We start from the raw sequence: 20,739 nt of genomic DNA on the forward strand, positions 1-20,739 counted from the left end.
TAATGTTTACCTCTGGGCTGAATCTGAGACGCCTAGGTGGTCCTGAAGGCGAGTTTTAAGCAAGTGCCCTGGAGACCGACCACGAGCGGTACACGCAGCCGTAGGATCCGGCTGGTCCCCCGGGCTGACGCTGGCACCGTTGCTGCCGCTGCCTCCTTGGAGGATCGGAGGAGATCACGCCGTCACCACACCAAAGAGTGAGTGGGACTGAGTGAGGGTCTGGATAAGGTGGTGCATATCATCCCCGACATGCTGGATAACGCCGATGTGCGGAGCAAGCAAAATGGCGGCGGTGGGAATCTCTGAGGTCCCTCCGTGTTTGTCGGAGTGCGAGTCAAACTTGAATAAGAAGGGAGGCCAGCGCGGGATTGCCACTGGAGCCTATGAAGGGTAAAATACTTTATGGCTACCATATATATCACCCCCGACGTGCTGGGTATTGCCGGTAATCGCCGATGCATGGAAGAAACAAAATGGTGGCTGTAAGAGTTTCCGAGGCTCCTGTGTGTTCGTCGGAGTGCAAGGAAGGCTACAATAAGAAGGGAGGTCAGCGCGGGATTGCATGTGGAGCGTATGAAGGGTGAAGTGCTTTATGATTAATGCTGCAAATGGGTGCATCGTATCACAAGTAAAGAGCTGGATTGGTGCATGGGGTCGCTCCTTCACAAAATGGCGCCAGGGACGGCGGTGATCGGGCTCCTCTCGGGACACTGAAATCAGCAGCTGAGCATTTGGCATTCACTTATTCAGTACATGGAGTGCATGGAGTACGTAAGGAGTACTATTGAAGGCAAGATGTACTGCACAATGTATTGCTGGTAACGCAGGTGTCATGGCTCTCTAGTAGGTAGCATACAAGTTACCACTTCTTAAATACCGAACTTTACCGATTCGGTATTTAAGAAGTGGTAACTCGTATGTAGGTAATTATTCGGTAAATATTACCGAATCGGAGAAATTCGGTAATTACCGAATCGGTATTTACCGATTCGGTAATGAGGCATACCTTCCCATTGATTGAATCAATGGGAAGGTATGCCACATTACCGAATCGGTAAATACCGATTCGGTAATGGGGGGAGCACATTCAAGGGTGGCAGGGTGTCACATTGACACCCTGTTGCACCCCTGATTCCTGCATGTGTGCACATGTGGCGCACATACATGCCCTAAGGTCATGTATGTCTGCCACATGGCACTGTTATTCCAGCAAAATATTGCTTTTTGCAATGAATTCGGTATTTAGCACCAACATATATTTGGTGCTAAATACCGAATTATTTTCCCTACACATCACTCATTTGAGTGTCACCTACATCTCATTTCAGGATTCGGTATTTACCGAATCGGTAAAATTACCGATTCGGTAATTTTACCGAATCGGTAATTTTACCGAATCGGTAATTTTACCGATTCGGTAAATACCGAATCCTGAAATGGTCCCCCTACATAGCAAAAGCCTAAATACCGGTCGGTAACGGTATATTTACCGAAAATCGGCCGTTACCGACCGGTATTAGGCTACCTACATATGGCCCTAGATGTGCATATGTGCCGGCTATGCAGCAAATGTTGATCTGTGAGAGGCTGTCAATGAGGGGATGGCAGTGTGCAGGAATATGCTAACACAAGATGAAATTGTAATGCAGTGAGATGAAGATTGGACGCACCATGTCCACGTTTGCTGTGCACGGGATCTGAGCAGTACATGGATCACAGGAAAATTGCAGCGAGGGCACGAATGGCTCGGATTTGCTGAGCGGATAGGTTAATCACGGAGAATAGTGGAGCAAGAAGGTCTGAGCATGATGAACGCGATGTGATAGGAGCTCGACAACACCGCACCGCACCCCATGCACGACATGCTGGCCACAAGTAGGGCGCTGATGTCTACTCTACAGTTTTAAGTCCCTAACCACGCCGCCGTCAGCGGTAGGAGGAGACCGGTAGAAGTACCCCTGCCGAGGTGAATATCTTGTCAGTGTGCATTTATTGTGTCTGGTGGAGGGCTCCTAACCACGAGCTGACTGGGCCTTCTTAAGAGTTATCAGGCTTGGTAGTCGAGTCAAGCGGCTTCTACAAGTGATCACAAAATGGGGGACAAGGACACAAAGAACCTGAAAAGACTTAAGGCTGAACCCCCTAATCCGATCTCACCTATCAAAGGTAAAAAGGATGTGACCGATACGATGGACATAATACTGAATAAACTAGAGGTGAGGGAGATTGCGAAGTCCACAAAGGAAGAAATTGTAGCTATCCGTAAGGACATACGAGACACTAATGCCAGACTTACAGAGTCAGAATCAAGAATTGGTCGTCTAGAAGATTCAGAGACCAAAACCTGTAGCTCTCTTAAACACCTACATATCTCCACAGATGTCAAGGAAGCTGTCGGAATTGGAGGACAGAAATCGGAGAGGGAACCTACGCATCTTTGGTATACCGGAGGGGTCAGAAGGGGGAACAACCTTTACAACGCAACTATTACAACGCACTACACTTACAACGCATTTTTTACAACGCAACATCCACTACAACGCATTCCATTACATCGCATGACACTACAACGCATTTTTAAAAACTACCTTTACAACGCATTCCATTACATCGCATACTACCTTTACAACGCATACCATTACAACGCATAATATTACATTAAAACCCCTACACTATCCAACACTTACCCTACTGTTGCACCCCCTGGAGTTAGAATAGTAATTTTTACCCCTACACTATCCAACACGTACCCTACTGTTGCACCCCCTGGAGTTAGAATAGTAATTTTTACCCCTATACTATCCAACACTTACCCTACTGTTGCACCCCCTGGAGTTAGAATAGTAATTTTTACCCCTATACTATCCAACACTTACCCTACTGTTGCACCCCCTGGAGTTAGAATAGTAATTTTTACCCCTATACTATCCAACACTTACCCTACTGTTGCACCCCCTGGAGTTAGAATAGTAATTTTTACCCCTATACTATCCAACACTTACCCTACTGTTGCACCCCCTGGAGTTAGAATAGTAATTTTTACCCCTACACTATCCAACACTTACCCTACTGTTGCACCCCCTGGAGTTAGAATAGTAATTATTACCCCTATACTATCCAACACTTACCCTACTGTTGCACCCCCTGGAGTTAGAATAGTAATTTTTACCCCTATACTATCCAACACTTACCCTACTGTTGCACCCCCTGGAGTTAGAATAGTAATTTTTACCCCTATACTATCCAACACTTACCCTACTGTTGCACCCCCTGGAGTAAGAGTAGTAATTTTTACCCCTATACTATCCAACACTTACCCTACTGTTGCACCCCCTGGAGTAAGAATAGTAATTTTTACCCCTATACTTTCCAATACTTACCTTAAATGCAATTTAATATTATGCGTTGTAATGGTATGCGTTGTAAAGGTAGTATGCGATGTAATGGAATGCGTTGTAAAGGTAGTTTTTAAAAATGCGTTGTAGTGTCATGCGATGTAATGGAATGCGTTGTAGTGGATGTTGCGTTGTAAAAAATGCGTTGTAAGTGCATGCGTTGTAAAAGTGTGCGTTGTAACGACATACATCCGGTCAGAAGAGGCATACGAGTCCTGTGTCCCATTTCTGGAGGCATGGTTCTCGCAGGCAACCAACCTTAACTTTCATCACCCATTGGAATTTGATAGAGCTCATAGGGTTCCGGGTAGGATCATGCCGGGTCAAAAAGGTCCGCGACCTATTGTTTGTAAACCCTTGCGTTACCAGCATGTGGATCAAACACTATCCTTTGTGTGCAAAAATAACCACGTTCTATCGAAATCCAGTAAGGTTTGCATATCACAGGACTATAGTAAAGAAACTGTCGATACGAGGAAAGCCTTTCTTGCCTTACGTCCAAAGTTGAAGTCGCTGGGCCACCAATTTGGTTTTGTAGGTCCTGCAAGGTTCCGTGTCTTTATCAAGGGTTCTCCGCAGGTCTTCACAGATCCACTAAAGCTCAGGCACTTTCTGGAAGGAGGCGAAGAGCTACATATGGATACATCATCGTTGGCCTCTGCTTCCTCTTCTAATAGGATCCCTCTCTGACGTTTACGTAGCAGATTACTGTGTCATTATGTTATTTGTGGTCATACAATGATGGGTCCTAATGTATTGCTAATGCATTGCTGTACTGTTGCTGTACTGTTGCACTGTTGGGCTTTGTTCATGGAGAAGGGGGATACACTAGTTCTATCTTATGTGCTCTTATGTAGTTTGTGCCTTGTTCGAATGCTAATCACTAATTGGTATGCACTAGTGGCCCCCACCAGTCAAGAATTATGGAGGTGCACCCAATGCCTTGCTTATAAGGGGATTTTGCATTGTATTGTATTGAGTCCTTTGGGGTAGATGGGAGGCCCGTTCGGTTGTGCCTTCTTTTTCAGTGAGGATGTATAGTTACTGCGGTTAGTGAAAGTAGAGAACCCCACCAGGGGATGGACCAATTGCAGCTATGTTTATATCAGTTAGTTGTTACTTAAACAAGTGCTATTGCTTAATGGATGCACAAGTTATGTGCTGTTTTGTATGTTGGGTTATCTCCCGAATTGTCAACATGGATACGACTTGAGGCCATGGGAGGGACACTATTTTTTCCGTGTCACCATGTCTACTAGATTATTTCGGGGTGAGGGGGAGGGTGGTTTGGGGGGGAGGGGGAGGGAGGGAGGATGTGAAAGGGGGATAGGGTGGGGTAAATGTTTGTTTTCTGTGTTCATTTTCTTTTGTGTTGTTGTTTATGCTGTCATGCTCCAATGCATACCAGATCCGACATCATTTTACTGCCAATGCCTATGCCGATTGTACTGCCACGGCCCCGATAGAATGCTCTATTGCGTTGCCTATGCTGACACCTCTCGACCTGTGGTTGTCTCACTTAGCCAGGTTCAGGCCAGACGCTGCTTTTACCTTCATGCCAATGCTGTGATAGTTGGGGTGTTTTTGGAGAGAATGAGGGGAGTCCATATAAGTACATATAAGTGCAGTTTATTAACAATTCACTATGTTTAGCTATTGAATAGCTATGTCACTATCCACAATAGACACTCCTATAGGCGTAAAAAGAGTGAATAACTTGAAAATACTCTCCCTCAACGTCAAGGGTCTCAATCAGCCCGTTAAGCGCCAGAAGGTCCTGGATTATTTACGTAGGCAAAAAGGCGATATTGTCCTGTTGCAGGAATCTAAACTTGATGCTACACAGTTTCATATTCTCAGGAATACATTTTTAGTTGAGGTTGCAGGGTCAGAGGCGATAGGGAAGAAAAATGGGGTCCTGACATTGATCGCAAAAAAATCTAACGTAGATTTGCTTTCCACCACTACTGACACTAAAGGGAGATGGGTTACGACCAAGTTGGCTAAAGATGACACTGAATTCTATGTCACGAATGTCTATGCTCCAAATACATGTGATCTGACTTTTTGGTCCGATCTGTCCAAACAATTCGAGACTATCCCTGATTCAGCCATACACATTCTTGCAGGGGACTTTAACCTACCATTTGACCCAGTATTGGAGAGAGATTCCAGATGCTCCTTTCGAAGCAACAGATCTCATAAGGCTTTCACTAACCTATGTACCCGGTTCCACTTAGTAGATACATGGAGGTTGCAGAACCCTGACGGGAGGGACTATACCTTTTACTCTCCTCCACAGGATTCATTCTCCAGGATTGATTATTTATTCATTACAAAGAATGGCATTCCCAGAATAGAAGAAACATCCATAGAACCAAGGGCTGGAATTTTATAAAGATCTAATCACAACATTGGGGGTTAACGAGAGCTTGACTCTGAAGAAAATATCTAAATTACTAGAGGGATGGTCACCGAAATTCCTTTCATGGTGGGGCAGGGCGGAAACTTTAAAGATGATGGTGACCCCATTGTTAAACTACCTGGCGAGTATGCTACCGATGACCTTCTCGGAGGCCTTCTTGACAAAGGTGGGTAGGCTATTTGGTGAGTTCATGTGGCAGGGGAAGAAACCCAGGATATCGATGAAGAAGCTACAGCTATCAAAAGGAAAAGGCGGCCTGGGTCTTCCTAGCTTCAGGAATTATCAGACGGCCTTTCTCTGTAAACAGGGGGCACAGTGGCTGACTGAAGACGCGGACTACACTCCGCTGTGGATTGATATTGAAAAATCCCTGATTGGTAACGCTCCTCTTATAGCATTGCTCTCGATGGATCTATCCCATCTCCCCCACTCCAAATACATCTTACTAAATACTAGAAGAGCACTTCTGAGGCTTGATCAAACTCATAAAGTAGGACTACTGTGGAGGAAGTCTACTATGGTGTCCTTATGGTATTATCCATCAATTAAGATGGAAGGGAAACCTCTGCAGTGGAGGAGTTGGTCTAAGAGAGGAGTTAACCTGGTGAATGACTTATTTGAGGGGAGGCATCCTTTGCCGTTCTCCTCGCTCCAGGCCAGCCACAATCTGTCACCAATGGATTTCTATGACTTTTTGAAACTCAAAGTCATTCTGTCTACTCGCTCCCTCAACACGAATGACCCTTGGCTTAAGACCCATGTCCCACGACTTATGAAGTCGGGTCATTTTGTTTCCAAAATTTATAAGTTGCTTCTCCCTGCCCCAAGGAAGGCACACAAGAAAAATTAATCCAAGTGGGAATCTGAACCCAACTCTACCGGTTTAGTATTTGACTGGGATTTGATACATGCTGCTGCCCTAACGATTAAGATCTCCCCGATTCTAGCCCAAACCAAATACATGCTCATTAATAGGACATACTGGACGCCAGAAAAACTCCATAAACTCCATCTGAGGGATAGCCCCCTATGTTGGAACTGTGATTCAGCGGTAGGAGACTTAGCTCATATGCTCTTTGGTTGCTCTGCGGCGGGACCATTCTGGGGAAAAGTGTTTGATTGCATAGATCATATTTTCAAGGTCAATTCTAAAAGAGAGTTTGTCTATGTTCTATTGGGGGTGTTGGATCAGGAGCTTCATAATGACAATGATCGTCAGTTGTTAGATATCTTGCTTACTCTAGCCTGTAATGTAGTACTATGTAAATGGAAAAGCGCCTCTGAGGTCTCTTTCAGGATTTGGCTGGAATGGCTCTCGTTTCTAAGAGGAGCTGATAATCCAGCTCTGCACTCCTCTCCGTGGCGTGCTCCCCACAAGAGGCCATGGAAAGCCCTAGATAGATCTTCGTTCTCATTTGACTCACCCTGAATGGAGGATACGGAAATATGGCTGATAACGCTATGGAGTAAAGGGCGTGGCGGATTACGGTATGGGCATTCGGGAAGGTAACACACATGAAATAAGGTATTGGCAGTTATGGTGCTCACTCAACATAGCGCAATCGGATCTTGGTATGCTGAGCGTGGTTTCATGACATATCTTAGTTTAACTTAATTTAATTTAATCTAATTTGATATAAGTTAGTCCATGTTACTCAGACGTGAGGGTCTGAATTGCTGTCCTGACCTACTGATTTTATTACTATGTTTATAGGACTATGACTCCATATATGTCCGTGACGGGTGTGACTCATATATAGACTTGCCAGTTCTCAGGTACTATCTGTCTGTTTTGTACTGAGATTTCATATGTCATTTATTGTATGTCTTTGTCATTTTTCTATTTCTTTTTCAATAAAAACGATTTGAAATAAAAGATTCTTGTGTTTAGTTCTGATAACTTCTGAGACTTTCTAAATCTGGAGAGGCTTTTTACTCATGCAGCCAGTGTCTTCCTCTACCAGCGATATGGTCTTCAGTTATATCTATTTGCGGTCGTTTCCTGTTTATCAAGTCTTTCTTTCATGTGATTCATGCGCATAGCAAAGGTGTCTACTATACCATGCATGGCATGTAGGTTCCTATTCTTTTTAAGCAGCAAGGCATTGACCTCCACCCCATTTTGCATTCCACCTTGCAATGGCGGTACATGGATGCAGAATCCTTCTCCTTCTTTTAAAGTATTACTTCGTATTTCTTACACTCGTTAACACTGTCTGGGCATTGGTTGCACCTCATTAGTACCAGTTTAACACCCAAATATAGCAATAAGCAACAGAAAGGTGACCAGTCAAGCTTTGTAAAGGGCCTTCCACTGTGCGGCAACACATTTTGTTGCGTTTTTAGTAACTTTTGAAACGTTTGAGCTAGAAACAATTTTTTTTTGTTAAAATCTGCAGATTATGCAGCAGATGATGGATTATGTGTAAAATGCGGCAAATCTATAACTATACAAAAATCGCCTTGGCTGCACAATCGCATAATTCAGTGACCTCTTACGTAAGTGCTAACTCTTTTTCTACAGCAATTACTTGCTGTCTAACTGCCCTTGCACCTTTGAATACCTTTAAACCTACTTACAAACCTCGACAGTCTGGTGTTTCCCCAGAAATAGTGTCTCTTCTGAAATTTGATTGTCGCTTTAAACACTCATACCACAAACAAAGAAACAATCCTTCAATAAGCTTATCTTTGCACATTTCTCTTAGGCTGTTAGGCATGCTTAATCACTCACTCTCCACTTTTTCCCCTAATTATCTTCTCATTCTTTATGCAGTGCTGATTGCTTGGCGTCCTTCTTCACATCTAAAATTTCTAATATGTTTGCTACCTCCTCTTCTCCCACTTCTTTTTTTCCTACTTAGCATTCTCTCTTCTTCAGATTCGCAATGCTTTTCCATGTTCTGTCTTGTCTCTGAACAGGACATTTATGTTTTATCTATCCATAGATCGACCCACTTCATCTCTTGCTGATCTGTTACCTACGTCTTTGGTGAAGTCTGTTTATCCATTGCTTATTCCTCTTTTTGGGCTCTCTTTAACTCTTCTCTGACTTCTGGGCTCTTTTCTTTACCTTCAAATCAGCTGTTCTCCTTCTTTAACATAAGCTGCCTTCTTTAGCTTCTAATGGAATCTCTAATTTCCAGCCTATCTGCTTCCTTAAAAAATTCTGGAATATATTGTGTTTTATCAACTTTCCCTTTCTCTTCAAGGTAATGACCTTCTCCCCCCAGTTTAGAAGGGCTTTCGTCATGGTCATTCACCAAAATACACTTTACTTTCAGTCTCTAACTCAAAGCTTCATGCTTGTCATCACAAACACTCTTCACTTATTCTTCCTCTCGACCTTTCTACTGCGTTTGAAACAGCGGATCACTCTTTCCTTTGCTACATGTCCGGTCTCTGGTACTACTCTTAACTGGTTTCATTCTTCTCCTTCTCAGTTTCCTGTAAAATAACAGCATCCTCAGCAGGCCAGTAGCTCACCCTGTTCTCTGAGGTGCCTCGGGGGCTTGGTTCTAGTCATCTGGTTTTTTCATTGTACACTATTCCTTTTATTTCTGTCATCTCATCCTTTGACTTTCACTTCCATTTCCATGCTGATGGCTCTCAAATCTGTTGCTGCTTTTCTTCTTTATCTGACATCCTTCTTGACGGTAATTATGCTTGTTAATCGACTGCTGAAAACTGGATTACTATGTACTTTTTTTTTTTAAACGTAATCCTAAAAAATAAGATCCTCTTTTCCCCAGCTTCAGCTGCTATTTCCACCCTTTGTCCTATTGTTTTAAATATATATATCACTATTCCTACTTTCTCCTCAGTTAGAAATCCTTGTGTTATGTTTAATTATTCTCTGACTTTCTCAGAGCAGATGTGTTCTGTGGTCACGTCTTGCTGTTTACATCCCCATGATATCCAGAAAGTCAAATCTGTTCTCCTTTCCTCCTCCATCAACCTTCTGCTGCAGTGTCTGGCCCTTTCTGGCCCTTTCTCGAATCAACTACTTCAATTCTTTATATGTTGACCTCCCTTAATACCTGCTCTAACCTACTCCAAAGCGACTCAAAACGTTTGTGTTCGCCTCCTCGTTTCTCTTAACTATCTTACTCCGACTTCTTATTTAGCTCAGGTTCTTTGTTCACTGCTTTCCATCCAGCTTAGATTTTGTTATCTTTGTGTTATCTTCAAGCGTATTCACTTTCTTGCCCCATCTAACTTGCTTGATTTCTCAGTGTACTCCAATTCTTTCTCTCAGTTTTGGTTCTCAATTCCACATCTATGTATTTTCTATTCTATTTGCTTCTTCACGCTTTCACTCCTTCACATTGCCGCCTCCTAATCTGTTTAAATAATCCTCCACTTTCTATTCTCACTGCTCCTATTTTTTCTGGTACTAGGGCAGTTTCCAGTCCTTTCAGCTACTGCCTGGCCCTCCTGCTCTGAGCAACTCCAGGACCTGCAGGCTTGCCAGCATAGCCACTCTGTACTGGACTTCTGCAGGAGGAGATGCAGTGGTTAAAGGGTGTGTTGACCCATTGCAAATGGCAGACCCCGGTGAACATTTCATGCACACGCAGCAGTGGCGCACAAACCCTCTGATGATAGTCAATTGACGATGCACAGGGGCGGCCAGTTAGTTTTCAGCATAGCCGTCTGGGTCACAGGAAGTCTTCAAAGTGCAGCATTTTTGTAGATGGCTCACAAATGCCCCCCAACAGGCCTTCAGTTCTGACAATCATCTAGATCCCTGCTGTATTTATAAAAGTAAGCAATCAGAACTCTTCTGGATGTGTCTGGTGACCTACCTTCATTCTCTCATTGTCCACTTCATCCATTTGTTTTAAGAAAAAGTTGCTTTAATTTGAGATGGGGATGGAACTCTGTGGTTTGCAACCACTAAACTTCTCCAGGAGGGTCTTCGATTCCATCAGAGTATTGAAATTGTGTGTTCTTTTCAGATTTATTTTGTTGAGGCAGTGACGTATTTTTGGAGCCCAGAGATACATTCACAGTATTTCAGTGTACTCTGGGTAAACAATATATATTAAAGCGCTTATTTAATGAGAGAGGGATCCGTACGTGCAGAACAGCCATCATGAGAAGTCTGGACCCTACAGATCCTAAGCTAAACTGCAAACTTCTGAAGTTTTTACAATTTCACGACAAAGCATTCAAACAGAATTGTAAGCTGCATACTATAGCATAAGGCATTTGCCCCTCCTTATGTCTACAAGACAATGATACGATGTTAAAACAGTAGCAGGATGTTGACATTTGGAGTTGTGGAGTTTTATACTGATGCATACGTCACTTTATAACAACGGCGAAGAATATCCACAATAATGAATTGAAGGAATTTTATAATGTCATGTTTTAAATAAGACCACAATATTTTACTGTGTGGTACCAATATTAATCTATGTTTTTAAGAAAACTGATTATTTTAAAAAGGATTTCTTTTATATGTACACCTAATTTGTATTGTGATAGTTTGTATTAACTAATAACAATAAACTCTCATTAATTCATATATATATATATATATTATGTGATCCACTCCTTAATTTCTTTTACCATCTTCTTAAAAAATAGTGTGCAGAGCTTTTATTATGAAGCTAAGCCTCATCAAATTCCAGGTCTTGGCCTACTCATCGGTCACAGGAATTCTAATTTTTATGTCTGTCAGTAGACAAGACCTTTACATTTTAGTAAAACTATAAATAAAATAATACTTGCTATAAGACACTTTCAGCCAGTCTTCTTCAACCATTGGTCTCTTGTTGCATCATTCACATTTTTCTCCCGCCCACAGCAGCATACAACATGAGCCAATGGATCAGCCCCCTGCAGCCATTGGCTAACTTCAGTGTGAGTGACGGCATTCTACTCTTTCCAAGAGCACATTCACATCCAAAGTAGTAACCTTCAGTACCAGGTACTAGTATGGCAATGTGTGCTTTTTGAGACCAAATATTGTCTCTGCTCTTAGCTAATGTTTTTTTTAACATTGTCCAGTGCCCAGCAGCTCCACAACAATAAAGTTTTACAAAAACCATAACAAAGAAAAATTGTTTACAGGCCCTGTGTGGTGTGGATGGTAGATGAAAGAGACAGGAAACGGTAGATTGCTTGAAGGTTCTTTAATGTAGGAAGTAATCCTGAGACCTCATCCTCCAACAAAGCCAGTATAACTGACACAACCTTTAATGAATAACATTCTACTTGGAAAACATTCTGAAAAGGAACACCCCACAGCAGCTGACATCATAATCTGACATAGACACTTAGGGCCATATGTAGGTAGGGTCACATTTACCGACTCATAAATACCGAATTTTACCGATTCGGTATTTATGAATCGGTAAATGTGATGTAGGTAATCAATCGGTAATATTTACCGATTCGGAAAGGGTCGGTAATTTAGAATCGGTATTTACCGATTCGGTAATGATGCATACCTTCCCATTGATTCCTATGGGCCAGGAGGCCCATAGGAATCAATGGGAAGCCAGTTACCATTACCGAATCGGTAAATACCGAATCGGTAATGGGGGAGGCAGTATCATGGGTGGCAGGGTGTCACATTGACACCCAGTTGCACCCCTGAATCGTCCATGTGTGCACATGTGGCGCACATACATGCCCTAAGGGCATGTATGTCTGCCACATGGCACTTTGACATCAGCAAAATATCACGTTTTGCTAGGTATTCGGTATTTATCACCAACTTATATTTGGTGGTAAATACCGAATTCTTTTTCCTAGACATCACTCATTTGAGTGTCACCTACATATCATTTCAGGATTGGGTATTTACCGAATCGGTAAAATTACCCATTCGGTAATTTTACCGATTCGGTAAATTACCGAATCCTGAAATATACCCCCTACATAGCAAATGCCTAAATACCGGTTACCGACCGGTATTTGGCTTCCTACATATGGCCCTTAGAATCATAAAGTAAGAACACTACATCACCTCCCTCTTTTCATTAACCAAACTAAGAGAGAAATATAAGTAAGAGAAAGAACAAATGGTCAACACAATGGAGTTAATCTTGAAGTCGAAGAGGAACTTTCTTTAATCTGACCAGTCTCGTATCTTCAGAGTGTGAGGAGTTATTAGGAATCCCAGAGATATCATCCTGGCTACACATAGAGGGACATTTAACAATTCTTTTGAGATTCCACACTCTATGATCTTGTGTCCTCACTACACTACCCAGAAGTTTGGTAACTCTGATTGGTTGACTAAACTTGGATTTACCAAACTTTCTTTCAGGAAGTTTTATCCTGACTAAGTCACCCACTTGAATGACAGTTCTTTTTACAGATTTTCTTGTATCAAATACTAGTTTCCTCTTCATCTTTTTTTTCCAACTCCCGGTTTTTCCAATGTGCACTTTTATCAGTCACACCACCCACTTCCAACCTTTTCGAAGACACCCAAAGAGGACTTACTTGCGTGCTTGCAACCCTTCCTTTAAATAAAGTAAAAGGAGTGACACCCGTAGAAGAATGCGGAGTAAACCTATACTCAAACACTTTCTTCTTGATAGCTTCCTCCCAGTTGTAATTAGAAATTAAGGCCAATTGCATGGCTTTCTTTAGAACTCTCACAAATCTTTCAACTACCCCATTGCATTCTGGATGATATAAGGCTGCACGTTTATGGGTAATACCTCTCTCACTCAAAACTTCCTCAACTACTCTGGAGACAAATTGTACCCCATTATCAGTCAAAACAGAATTTGGCAATCCTTCACTTGCAAAAAGTTCATCCAAAAAATTAATGACAGATGAGGAGTCAACACAATTAACAATCTTGGTAGCTGGCCACCAGGAAAACATATCCAGACAAACTAGGACATACTGATCCTGCGATTTTACTTTGCAGGGCCTAGAATATCGATAGCAATATCAATCCAAGGACCAGTTGCTTGTTCCTAACCACCATAGGTTGAGTTCTGCATTTCAAAACCTTATCACTACTGGCACACTGAGGACAGCCACGCACCAATCTTTCTACAAAGGTATCCATCGCAGGCCACCAATAGTTCTCCCTAAGCCTCTCTTTGGTTTTTGCAATGCCCATGTGACTAGCATGTGCATTATCCACCAATTTTTTACGCAAAACTAAAGGAACAATCAGTCTGCTTCCTCTGAAAAGAAGATTACTGGAGACCGATAATTCTTCCTTGATAGACCGAAATCCTTTGACTTCCTCATCACACAGACATTTCTCACACCATCCATCACATATATAGGAAACAACTTGTTTCAGAACAGAATCATTACATATGGCTGCACTCCATTCTTCTTCAGTGATTACACCTTGAGTAACCAAACACACTTGTATATCTTCTCCAGAATCTTCCCCAAGAAAAGAATCATCATCTTCACAGTCAGAGACAGATGAACTACCAAGTCTCGACAAGCAGTCTGCAAGAATGTTACTAGCCCCCGGCAAATAAGAGACAGTGAACTCGAAATCTTGCAAAGCAACCACCCATCTCCTTATTCTATGCGATACCCGATCAATCCCTTTTCTTCCAAACACTTCCTTCAAGGGTTTATGATCAGAAACTACTGAAAATGCTTTACCCCACAAGAATTTCTTGAGTTTGCGAATTGCCCAATACACAGCCAAAGCCTCTTTTTCCACAACTGAGTAGTTGCATTCCGCATCCCTAAGTGGTCTTGAAATGAACAAAATCGTATTGTCTACTTTTTCTCCGGGTTGTAACAGCACGGCACCTAGTTCTTTACAACTAGCATCCGTCATGATGAAGGACTCTTTTTTTAGGATCAAAACTAGAAAGATTGGGTGATTTATTTAGACAATCCTTGATTAAATCAAATTCATCACTACATGACTTATCCCAAATAAATTTGCTCCCTTTTTTCAACAAAGACCTGATTTTCTCAGTTTTTTTAGCAAATCCAGGAACGGATAATTGAGGTTAGAGATGGCTTCAACTAATGAAGGTTTGGGTTTGATCCCCGAGCCAGAAATTAAATAACCAAGATATTCTATCTCTTTTACATCAAACTTACACTTATCTAATCTAAGGGTAAGGCCATAATCTTGTATTCTAGAGAGTATTAGACCTACCCTCTCATCATGTTCTCGCAAGCTAGAACCATGAACGAGAACATCATCTTGGTAGACTATGACTCCACCAATCCCGTTTAATATATTATCCATAACTCTTTGGAACACCGACGCAGCTGATATTAGACCAAATGGCATCCTAAGAAATTTGTAGGTTCCAGAAGGTGTTATAAAGGTAGTCAATTCCTGGCAAGAAGGGTGGAGTCTGACTTGATGGTAGGCGGAAGACAAGTCTAGCGTCGAAAAATGTGTGGCACCACCTAATGAGGACAACATTTCTGTTATATTCAGGAGAGGATAATGATCAACCACCACTGCCTTGTTAAGTTCTCTCAAATCAATGCATAGCCTGGCCTCTCCGTTGGCTTTCCGAGCCATAACAACCGGAGAAACCCACTCAGTGGCCTCAACTTCTTTGATGACACCATTAACTAGTAATTTATTTAATTCTTCTTTCATTTTATCTCTGACTAACAGAGGAACATTTCTGACTTTGGCTACAACAGGGACAGAATTATCTTTTAATTTGATTAGATGTAGGTACTTTTTTAGGCATCCAAGTTTTTTATCAAAAACTTTTGGAAATGTTTTAATCCAATTACTGTGGTCAGAGACTGAGGCTATAGTGGGAAGATCTCTCAAACACACTGAAGGCGTTTCATTTGGATCTAAATATACACCAAGATCCCTTTGGTGAGACCAACTTATTAAGGAATCTCCTTTCATAGAGACATATATCTTGCCTGCAGTGACTCTACCTTTATAGTCAATTGTCCCCACAAAGTATCCTAAAAGGTTTATGATTTATCCACCATAACCCCTCGGCACTATATCAGGTTTAAGTAACTTCACATTCGCGAGTAAATATTTTTCATAAAAGATCTTGGGAACTTCGCCCCAGAGTCAAACAACATCTTAACTCATTTGTCATTAATCAACACATCTTCCATGGGACCATCTTTCACTTGACAACAAATCTGAGACACAATCAAATTATCCTCATCTTGTTCATAAAGATCCACTTCTCTCACACTTTTTTGATTCCTATTGGATCTGCAACATTTCGAAAAATGATCTTTCTTTTTACAAATAGAGCAAACTGCTTTAAACCCAGGACAGTCTTTGAAATTAGCCACATGCCCTGTATTTCCACATCGAAAACATTTTACGGAGAAGAATTTGGTATTTGGGTTTGGACGCATAACCTTTGAAGAAGCAAAAGTGCCTTGTGTGGACAATTTGGAGACTTTATCAGAGCCTAGAGACACATCTGTTTTTATTTCTTTAACTTCAGCATCAGTACTCTTATTGTTGTCCGCAACTTTACGTATGGCTTCAGAGCAGGCTTTGGAATGTTCATGCAACTTTAAAGTGGTGATGACATCTTCAAGGGAAGGGTTGTCTTTTTGCCAAAGCGTATCTTTCGCTTTGTCTATAGATGAACCTAGCATGAGTTGATCTCTGAGTCTTTCATCTAAGCTTCCCCCAAAGGAGCAAGTGGAAGCAAGCTTGCGCAAAGAAGTGACATATTGTTCTACAGATTCTACATGTTTCTGGACTCTCTTTCCAAAGTGATAGCGTTCTAATATCATGCTCATTTTGGGTAGGTAATGTAGATCCATTTTCCTAATGCAGATTTCATACTCATTAAGAGAGTTACTCTCACTGTCCGGTAAATCAGGAAGATGTTCGAATAGTTCCTGTCCCTCTGAACCTAAACCGTGTAGAAACAAAGCAGACTTCCTTTCTGCACTTAAGGACGTACCACAGACCCTAGCATAGTTAGAGAATACTTTTTTCCATTTCAACCAAGGTATGGGAGATTCACCTGGAGCAGAAAGGAAGAAAGGGGGAGATGTGACGTTCTGCATGGTGTAAATGTAAGATGTCACAAGTTTGAATTAAGGTTGAGTGCAAGCTGAAGTTAATGTGAATGATTATTGACCCAAAGCTTACAGTAGATTCAGTAAGAAATATTGTGACAAAATCACGAATTACACATTTAACAATCCAAATAAGCTTCAAACCGATGTCAGCCTGATACTTGTCTATCACACTTTAGTACGAAGAGAGCACGATAGGGTCAAAGAAAAATGAATAAATCATACATTCAACACCTACTGTAGGTATGTTCATTGAAAGTTCCTCCCTTTTCTTTTTTTAATGTGATCTGCAAGAACCAGTTTAGCAGGAAAACAGCTGTGCAGATCAGTGATGGAATGCTCATGCAATTTTAATGATAGCTAGATCAACGATGACTGTCAACCTGAAGAATTCCCAAGGCACACAGTAGCGTTGGTAGAAAAGGTTCCCCCGAGGAGATAAGAGTGCGTGTTGAAGCGCACACCTAGCGAGACAAAGCACTTTCATCCAATGGTGCACGAGTCTACCGCTAGTGAGACGGTGACAGAAAAGTACAAGTGGCAAACATTACATTAGGTATAAAAGTAAGTAGTACTTCCCTGGGTGTTGCAGTGTCTCGACGTAAGTAAATGTGTGTTTTGAAATGTGCTCGCAGTCAGTGTGGAGGAGCGAGCAGTTCCGATTCACTCAAAGTGACGCGATGATGTCTCCGATGTGAGAGGCGTAAGAGGCTGGTAAGGCGACGCCAGGCAAAACGGGTTGCTAGGCAACAGCACCCGATGCGCAGAAGGGAGCTCAGGAGTGAAGACGGAACCTCTCGGCAAGCACTGGTGAGTAGTTTGAAAACCGTTGCTGGCAGAAGAGAAGCAGTTTGAAAGAACGCTTGACAGAATGAATTATGAGGAATCAGATGAGTTGAGGTCTCTTGAATGTTGATTTCCACTCGTCGCCAAAATGTGGTGTGGATGGTAGATGAAAGAGACAGGAAACGGTAAATTGCTTGAAGGTTCTTTAATGTAGGAGGTAATCCTGAGACCTCATCCTCCAACAAAGCCAGTATAACTGACACAACCTTTAATGAATAACATTCTACTTGGAAAACATTCTGAAAAGGAACACCCCCACAGCAGCTGACATCATAATCTGACATAGACACTTAGAATCATAAAGTAAGAACACTACACCCTGGCACACATTTTACTCACAAACTGGCAATATTTCTTTGCCTGTTCTAGTTGGTACTGAAAATTGGCATGCCCCTAATTTGAAACATGAAAGATGTTGGCGATTTTTATTTGTTTCAAAACAACTTGAAGGGGCCTAAAGCTGCAGATTTCAGTGTGTATATCCACCTGCAGATCGTGAAAATTACTTGACTAGCAAGAGAAAAGCATCGCAGCCATGCACACCCCTTCACTTGGTAGTTACTATCGCGTAGGCTGCCACCAATGCATACAAAGCAAAGCCATTCTGCAATTCACTTAGGCGCGTTCTGATGGCCTCCTATTCATCGCAGTAAACATGACACCAGAGAGCTAGCAGAGAACGCTGACTCCTAAGTTGTGAGCTGCTGACAGAACTCGCTAAAAACAAAAAAAAGAGTGAGTAAGAGACAGGCATTCACCCAGCAGACGAGTTGATACTGCAAGGAGCAAAGGTCAAATGGCTGAATGAGAATCGTTGGACACGCGTCAGCCCTCTTACTGGCATCTCTAATCTTTAGTCCTTGTTTTAAAACAATATGTGGGGGGCTTAGAGCAACAAAAAAAAACAATTTGCATTCCATTCTTTGTTTTTGGATTCATCCTGTTCAAAGTTAAGTTAATCTCCCTTTAGGAATCATATTTTCGGGGAAATGCTATTAACTAACGATCAGTACTGAACAAAGGTGGTCTCCATGCCCCCCCCCCCCCTATATGTCTGCTGCCTCATATGCTCCTTCAGGTCTGCAGAACTTTCTCCTTTTCACGTTTTACAACTGTTTCCCCTTGCTGTCACCTCCTTGTGATTGGCGTAGGCCTTTTCAAACTAATTCTGGTTTTGCCGACCTTACCGCAGTTTGATGAAAAAAATAAGGAACAACAGTTTGACAAACTCTGACTGATGACTCTTAAGTATGGTGAATTACCAAAATGGGGAAAAAATATTTTTGATGACAGGGTGTTGATTTTTGTTTCAACAGTACTGGACCCAGCAATGTGTGATGGGTCGCGTAAGAACCCACAATTCTTACAATGTCTACGACATTAAAAAATGTAAAAATAAATGTTTTTAACTAAAAAAAGGAAGCAATATAAAGATTCAAAATGCAGCAAATTCCACATTGAAGGTATTACTACCACCCCCTTCACTCATGACGGGAGAAATGTGATGTAGACTAGAGACTGAAAGCGTGTGGCATAACACATACAACTTGGACCAGTGGCCCATCCCTTATTGGGCCATTGATCAAAGCACCTATTGTGATTCATTCCGATTAATTGAGAAGAAAAAACTGCTAGCGTGTAAGGCCGTTCAATGTTTTTTATTTTTCACGTCCAAATTTCTAATTTGAGAATGTTGTTTTAAAAAACAAAACTTTTATGTAAGGTGTATGGAACAAACATGGCGCCCGCACAGAAAAGCTTCAGTGCCTTCTGCTGCTGAGACTCTGCTGAAGAAACAAGAACCTCCGACTGCCTGGCGGAGATTTCTAAATTTAGAGGGCTGTACTCCCCCATGGCAGCGGATCAGGTCCCTCCACTGTTCTGGTGGAACAGAGTACAGCCTGCAGGGCCAATGCATAAGTAAGCCCCCCTCAGTTTTATTTGACTTGCATCTTGCCTTGGGTTAGCTTTTGCATGTTTTGGTTTTACCATCAGAATGTGTGCACTTAGGGGCCTATTACAATGTTGGTCGTAAGTCCTCAGACCTGAGGTCGGAGGCCTTACGACCGACATCGTCTGTTTCAATTCCGACTGGCTGTTTTTGATTCAGCTGGTTGGAATTGAAACTGGCTGGTCATTCCGGTGGGCTTCCGACGATGAGCACGTCGGCCAATCGAAAACGCCATGTATTCAAAATGGACGGCGGGTTACGCTGTCCGAATTACGATGCACGGTTTCCAGCAGGGTTTCCATGCCAGCCTTTTCGACATGGAAGCCCTGTCGTAAAGCGTGTTTTGGGGCTCCTAGTAGGGCCCCCTTTCCCTTGCGACCTCTGGTTAGAGGCCGAGGGGGCACCTATGGTGCCCCCCTGTTAATCCCTGCACCCCGTGGCAGGCACCTTGAGGGGCCTGCCATGGGGTGAAGGGAATAACACCACCTCCCATTTCCCTATGGGAGCGTGTACCATGGCCAGTTTATGAGTGTAACACATGCTTCCAAAGGGAAATGTCGGAAGGCGTCCGACCAACATCGTAATTGGCCACTACGTCTTTGATGTTACTTATTTTGGTATTACAATTCTCTGTAATTTTTTAATAGGTATATTTGATCATTTTGACATGGTCATTTTTTTGACCAGCGGCTGTCCTTGAGTTGCGGTTTTTGGCGTTGCTCTTGTACTGTGCAATAGCCTTTTTGTAACCATGTTTTCACCATGTGTGTTTTTTTTATAGCAAGTCAGTGTTACTGCAGCTCCAAGCTTCATATATATTGCGAATTAGTGTACAAAGGCTCTTTAGCCAGCATGTGTCTTCGGCTTGCTGCGTTAGGCGGTGGAGGTTGTGCTTTATACAACCGGCATGTTCAGCACTCTGGTCATTTACTTTGCTGCTAGTTTGGTAAGTCAGTTATGAATAACCTTCAGTACATGGCTTCATTGTTATTGCTGTGAATTTGATTTTGTTGTTTTGTAGGAGTTTCTTATCTCTGCTGGTAGACCTGTTATACTGTATGGTTACACTGGTCTTCTACAGACTCAAGTTTCCTCTCTGATATCCTGACCTGCTAGCAACC

At 42.2% G+C, this 20,739-nt stretch overlaps 1 protein-coding gene across 6 annotated transcripts in view; it reads left to right on the forward strand.

The window, feature by feature from the left end:
• The window catches only part of CAPN3 (calpain 3), a 496,647-nt gene that overhangs the window by 41,413 nt on the left and 434,495 nt on the right, over positions 1-20,739 (forward strand). The window lies entirely within an intron of this gene.

Source organism: Triturus cristatus, chromosome 9 (genome assembly GCF_964204655.1).
Source record: "Triturus cristatus chromosome 9, aTriCri1.1, whole genome shotgun sequence".
NCBI lineage: Eukaryota > Metazoa > Chordata > Amphibia > Caudata > Salamandridae > Triturus > Triturus cristatus.